This window comes from Pleurodeles waltl, chromosome 4_2, assembly GCF_031143425.1.
Source record: "Pleurodeles waltl isolate 20211129_DDA chromosome 4_2, aPleWal1.hap1.20221129, whole genome shotgun sequence".
Lineage (NCBI taxonomy): Eukaryota > Metazoa > Chordata > Amphibia > Caudata > Salamandridae > Pleurodeles > Pleurodeles waltl.
In genome coordinates, this window is record NC_090443.1 from 917,006,191 (window position 1) to 917,013,295 (window position 7,105).

Consider the following 7,105-nt stretch of genomic DNA (forward strand, 5'->3'; position numbering starts at 1 on the left):
TCGCTAGAAACATGCCAAGATGCACACCATAATATGACCTGTGTTCAAAACCAAAACATGTTTTACATGAGAGTTAGTTAACACCAAACGTATTTTCACATTTTAAAACACCTTCAAATTACTGACCAATCGTTTCAGCTTTTAAAACTCCAGCCAAACAGCAGATTCCTCGTGAAAAGAGTCGGTAGACGCCGTCTTCCCACGTCTAGCCTCAACTTGTGCCCTGGTTCTAGTCTAAATAGTTGTGTAAGAAATGTGAGGCTAACTATCAAATGTTTCCAGTAGAACATAACTCAGTTACTTGAGAAAAGATGCAAATCAGTATAATTAAAGTTAAATATAAATGGCATAAATCCTAAATGAAAAAAGAAACCATAAAGAGATCTCTAAAAGCGATGGTTTACTGATAAATATGTGTATTTGTATACATTTTCCCTCTACGGTGGTTGTTAGTGATAGTTCTATAGGACAAGATGATGGTTCTCAACCTGTTTAAAGGCACATGCACAAATGTACTGGATCCTAACCAATGGATTCCCTTGCTAGAAGTGGACGTGTGCCTACATGGAGTGGCCCCTCTCCCTCAGACTTTGACCCATTACACAAGTAAATCATCTGTTGCCATACCAGAGGTGATCCTTGGCATGTAAAGAGTGAATTTCGCCTTATATCATATCATGTCATCGCTGATCTGAAAGGAGTGTGACCTCCTTCCTACAAAGAACTACAGTTTCTCTCAAGCAGTGTCTGTGACCTGCAACAATCAGCTCCTTACCTGCATTGTACTAGGGACTCCTGACCAGCAGTGTGTGACTTCTAGCCTCCATTATGTGTTTGCCAACCTACAACAAGTGACCCTCCAACAAGTAGTTTCATGCAACTCATTTCAAACTGGGTCACTCAGTGTTCCTAGCTCTGACAAGAGGATTGGTTTTCATGTTACTGATGAGCACTGTGTATTACAAATCCCATTTTAGATGTATTTTAAACTTCTTTCTAATGTAATTGTTTTGACAAAAGCAATGCACTGTTCCTCACTGCATGATTAAACTCTACGTCACTCAGAGAGAGGTCATCATAACACTTTGGGGGCAGATTTAAGAAAAAAGGCACTGAACCTAGTGCAGCACCACTTTCCTTGCACCCCCTACTGCCACCATGTGTGTGCCATATTTAAAATGTGGTGCCCCGTGGCACAGGGTAGGGGGCAATAGTGTCAATTTATGTGGTGCTATTGATGCCAACATTTTGTGGCTACTCCTTCAGAGCACATAAGGGCCCATTATAAATAATGGTAAGCCCTCTTTTAATGCCTGCTCTGAGCAGGCATTAAAAGTGCTGAAAAAAATGGCACAAGTAAATCTCTTTGATTTCCTTGCACCATTTTTTCAGCCCCCCTAATGGGGGAATGCCCCTCTTGCAAACATTATGCCGGGGGCAGGCATAATGTGGTGCAAGGGTTTAGAAAGTGGTGCACTGCATGCATTGCACCACTTTGTAAATGTGGCACGGGGGAAATGCCACGTTAGCGCCGCCTTAAAAAATTAAGACTATGACAAAGCTAAGGTGGTGCTAGGGGCTCTTAAATCTGCTCCTATATCTCTTGATATTTTCTCTAATCTTCCACCTATCGTAATTTCTCGGCTACAGTCGCAGCTACCCCTGCATCTGTCTGGCAGCCAGCAGCTGGGAAGTGAGTATTTTTTTTTTTTCTTACCTTGCTTCTAGATTATTTCCCAATTCACAGCTTACTGTTAAAACCTTGCTGGAGCGAGGAGTTGTGTGTTTGGAGTATCCTTATTTGTTCCTATTACTCTTGCTGCCCCAGTTCTCAAATCCACCAATCTCAGCTCCTATAAGACGAGAAAAAAAGAGCACATCTAACAAGGTATTAGCTTGTTAAGAAATGAGCCATTCAATACCATTGTGGAGGATGGAAAAGCAGTGATTATCTCAGGAGTTTCAGCTGCTTTGTGTGTGGCATCGACTCCATTTTGCTGTCTTGTCTCTTCTGTGAAAGAATATTGCTCTTTGATGCCTGTGCAGGATCTGTTCCATTACCTTGTTTGCGCAGGAGAAGCTTGCCCTCCAGGGCCTGTATTACCTACAGTGCCCTGATGCACCTACTGGCACAGAAGAGGGCGCAGAAGCGTGTGCACACCCTTATGCAATACATGCAATGCTATGGCAGAGCCAAAAAGCTGTCAAGAGTTGCAATGACTATGAGCTTCAAAGAGGTGGTGCAGTCAGTGCACTTCCTGAAGGCAGCCCCTTAGAGGGGGTAAAGTGGTTCCTATGGACTCCTTTGGTATCTCCCTGCAGGCATGTGCAGTCAACCACAGAATCCACTGCTGTGTGGAGCCTTCAGTGTGAAATACAGAGTGACTACCGTTCCGTCTTTCAGTGATGCATTGCCCCCAGGGCAGCATAAGTTTGCGACTGTCCTGGGGCAACGCATTATTATTAATAGGCTCACTGTCCCCTTCTGCACCCAGCATACCTACTGGTATATAGGGACACTGCATCATTAGTGTAATATGACCCGTGGTGCCTGTCTGTGTGTGTCTGTCTGTGTGTAGGTGTGTGTGTGTGTGTGTTTCTGATGGAACCTTAGGCTGATGCTACCTTTGCAAAATGTATTGAGTGTGATGAAAACTTGCACTTTTGATGGCCATTTTGTACCTGTTCCATAAAATCTTACATTCCGATGGGCCAAGTACGCCTCTTGGCACCCTGTTATCCTGCATGAGACCTGAATGACACCATGCACCCTGCACTTCCCCATGCACCTTACCTCCATCTCCATCCTCCTGATCCATTCCTCACTACTGAGATCTCATCTCCTTCTGGCAGACCCTATTCCCTAGCTGACTCAAATTACTTCCCCCAGCATGGTCGCCATTACCCAGGCACCACTGAAAAGAGGTAAGTTTGGAAACACACATCCTGTCATTTCTTTCTGCGGATGACCATGGCTGAGAACTCAAGGTACTGCCTTAGCGTCTTCTTTTTCTTTTTTTCTTGTAAGTCCCGGGGCCTCGCTACAGCGATTTGAGATTCCCGCGTTTGGTCCTCCCCTTCTCACTTTAGCTGGCAGGTTGGGTAACGGGGTGTTTGTTTGTACAGTGGGTTTCGAACACTCCTGGACTAGCTTTAGCAGCTGGGGAGCACTCAGAGGTTTACAGCTCGACCTAAATTGCTGGGTACAGCACTAAGCGCAGAGTTCCCTGCTTTTGCCTTGCCTGCAGGGAGTGGAGGGTGGCAGTGCACTCCCGGACCTGCTTTAGCAGTTGGGAGGCATTGGGGATTCTCACTTGCGTATAGTGCTATGTGGCGGCTCTGGGCAGCGCTTTACCTTCAGTGCTTGGTTTGTGCGTGTCGGGTAGAGACCTGGGGCCATATGTACGAAAGCTTTTTCCCATAGACACAGAATGGGTAAAATCCTTTGGTACATCTGGCCCCTGGTCCCCTGTGGCTTCATGGGTTTGGGGATGGTCTCGACTTGTTTTATGTCCAATTTTCAGGCAGTTCTTGCTGGACTTTGTGAGACTTTAGTTGCTTAGAAACTGGTCCACAAGAAGGAAGTCAGTCGGTTTTGATTTTTGCTGGGTTTTCTGTATGGCATTATGGATCTGGATCCTGGGGATGCCTCAGGACCCCACCGTGCTGCTCCTGCACAGCCCTCCCTGCAGCAAATTATTGCTTTGGCAGTGGAGGCTGCATTTAGGGCTAGAGAAGGCCCCTCTGCCCCTAAAATTCCTTGTAGGTTGGATTCAGACAAGGCTGTGGGGGATGTTGGTGATGTTGAAGAGGAGAGCAAATGGGCCGTTTTGTAAAGGGAGCTGAACTTTCTGACATTTTGCAGCATTTATGATCTAATCTGAATTTTCCTGAGGTGGAAGGGGTTCCTGAAGATAGTGACTTTTTGGCAAAGTATTTGTGGCCTGAACCTGTCTGCGCCCACCTGCATGCTGCTATTAGGAAGATTTTGCAACATGAATGGAAGGACGTGGATAAGTTTTGTTTTCCTCGATTTCTGGCCAAGCGGTAGCCAATTGCCAACTTTGCTGCAGATTTTCCTGCCTCAGTTAAAGTTGATAACCTGATGGTGGGGTTCTTCACCCAGGGCAATGTTGTTTCTGAAGACTCCTCCCCTTTTGACGCTGTGGATAGGAAGGTGGAAGTTGATATCCAGAGGGCATATGCGGCTGCCAATTTTGCAGTATGGGCAAACGCTTATTCCATTTACACTGTGCAATCCTTGCTCAAGCATTTCCAGTCCTTGGTGGACATCAGGGCTGAGGTATTACTCTGATGGAACATTTCTTTCAGACATTTCCTTTCAGCCCGTCGTCACTTGTGGATGCATATCTGGTGGGCTGATGCCCCGTAGAAGGCTGTCTTGTTGAAGCTTTCTTTTGATGGTGTGAAACTGTTTGGGCAGCAATTGGAAGACATGTTTAAAAAGACTACTGAGAATAAGAAGTTGCTTGCTCCTTTAAAAGCCTTTCCTAGGAGCAGAGGGTTTGCTTACAAGCACGCTTTTCCTTTTTCATCCTCCAGGGGGACTTCTCAACCCTTTCGAGGTCAGGGACATAGCCGGGGGCCCCTCACTCTGACAAATCCTGGTTCCATCCCACGGAAGCGGTCCCTCAGGTGTTGTCCAGCCAAAGTCCAGACCATCTGATGGATATTCCAGTTGGAGGTTGGCTTTGGCATTTCAGAAAGACTTGGGCTTCCACCATTTTGGATGATTGGGTAGTTCAAGTGTTCTCCAGAGGTTATCATTTGTAGTTCTCAAATGTTTCAGAAGATTTTTTCAAAGCGACCCCGCTGTCTAGGGACCTCTTCAAATGACAGGCTCTGATGAAAGGGGTACAGGCGTTGCTGCAAAAGAAGGCCATTGTTCCGGATCCTCAATCCTAATGGGGCCGGGGATTTTATTCCAATCTGTTCCTTGTCCGAAAACCTTCAGGGGACTTTCGGCAAGTTCTGGATTTAAAGGACTTGAATAGGTTCTTGGTTCTTTAGACTTTTAGACTTTCAAAATGAGAAACCTTACAGAAAATGTTCCCGCTGCTCAAACAAGGGGAGTTTCTTGCCTCTCTGGATATGCTGGATGCCTTCCTTCGTGTGCCGATCTTCCTCGAGCACCAGAGGTTTCTCCGCTTCCCTCTCGGGGATCACCATTACCAATTTCAAGTCTTACCATTTGGGTTGACTTCAGCTCCAAGAGTTTTTACCAAGCTCTTGGCTCCTGTTTTGGGTATTTTGTATTCTGTTGGTATACGGGTGTTCCCGTATTTGGATGAATGCGTAATTCATTCTTCTTCTTTTTCTAAGGCCAAAGACGATGTCATGGAGCTGTGTCACGTCCTGCAGAGCTGTGGCTTGTTATTAAAACTGGACAAGTCTAATCTACATCCAGTCCAGTCGCTCCAGATCATCGGGCCGTATTTTCTATGGATGAAGGGATGGTATTTCTCTCCCCAGACAGGGCTTTCAGGATGGTGGCTCATCCTTTGGACCCACTGCAGCATCCCCAAGCTTCCGCCCGCCTGTGGTTACGCAGTCAGAGGGAAATGGCTTCCGCCGTGAGCCTGGTTCCTTGCAGCCATTTGCATCTTTTTACCTTAGTGCACCATCTTTTGAGCAGGTGGAGTCCCTTTCCCAGGTCTTCGAGGCTATGGTTCCCATGTCTCCTCAGATGAGGACAGAGTTACACTAGTGGTTGGTTCCGGAAAATTTGCAGAGAAGGTTCCAGCTGGCTCAGCCCGTTCCTCTGATTATCACCACAAGTGGTTTGGGATGCAGTTTTTGGGGACCTTGAAGCCCAGGGCCGGTAGTCAAGGCTGGAGGTGCTCAATTCTTCCAATTGGAAGGAAATGCGGCAGTCAGGGTGGTGCTCCTGTGGTTCCATCCTCTGATACAGGGAAGTCCAGTATGTGTTCAAACGGACAACCAGATTGTCAGAGCTTATATCAACAGGCAAGGGGGGATGTCTCCTCCCTTTACCTGTTATCCAGGGAGATTTGCACTTGGGGGGAGCTCTACCTTCTCTCTCCAGGCAGTTTATCTTCTGGGGGAGGAGAAGGGGCTTGCCGATCAGTTGAGCAGGTCTTTCCCATCTTCAATCTCCCTGTGTCTCTCTCCTCTGGTTCTGCGGGAAATCACACACAGGTGTGTCCTCCCATAGTTGGACCTATTTGTCAAACATGAGAATTTACTCCTCCATCAGTCTTGCTCCCTGATTCCAGTCCGAGGGTGTGGGCAACAGATGCCTTTCGGTCCGGTGACCTCCCGGTCTCCTTTATTGTTTCCCTTTCTTCCCATTAATCCCACGGGTACCTCAGAAGATCAGGGACATGCTCAGATTCTCTTGGTGGTTCCTGGTTGGTTGCGGAGGCCTTGGTTTCCCCTATTGAAAGACTTGGCAGTGGCTCCTCCTTGGATCTTGCCCCTTCAGCCTCCCCCGTTACTCCCATTGTCTCTATCTCAGGAATATCTCTGTTGTTCGAATCTGAAAGTTTGGTTTCTGAAAGGTTGAGAGTTTTGGCTTTGAGTTGTCCCTCAGCTGTGGCGGACTCCCTTCACGGATCTCGGCATCCTTCCACTAGGAAGCTTTACAATAGACATTGGGTGAACTTCGAGAAATAGGGTGTCTACATACAGTTGTTGCACCTTACTTGTGACCCTGTCAGGATTTTTGATTTTTTGAGAGATGGCTTTTTCCTGGGTTTGGCGGTGTCCAACATTCGTGCTCAGTGGAGAGCTATTCATGCTGTTAGAGGGGAGGCAGTGTTGGCCATTGCTCCTTTGGTTTCCCAGCTGTTACAAAGTTTTTTTATGCAGTGCCCTGTTATCCGGTCCCTGGTTTCTCCCTGGGGTTTACCTTTGGTCTTTAATGATTTGATGGGTGCACGCTTTGAGCCCCTGAATTTTTGTGGATCTTAAATTTCTGACTGAACATTTTTTTGGTGTCTCTTTTTTCCGGGCATGGGATTGGGGAAATTGGGGCTTTGCTTTTGGTCTCACCTTTCATTTGTTTTTGCCAAATAAGGTGGTGTTGCATTCCAGTCCAGTTTTTTTTGCCTAAGGTTCCTTC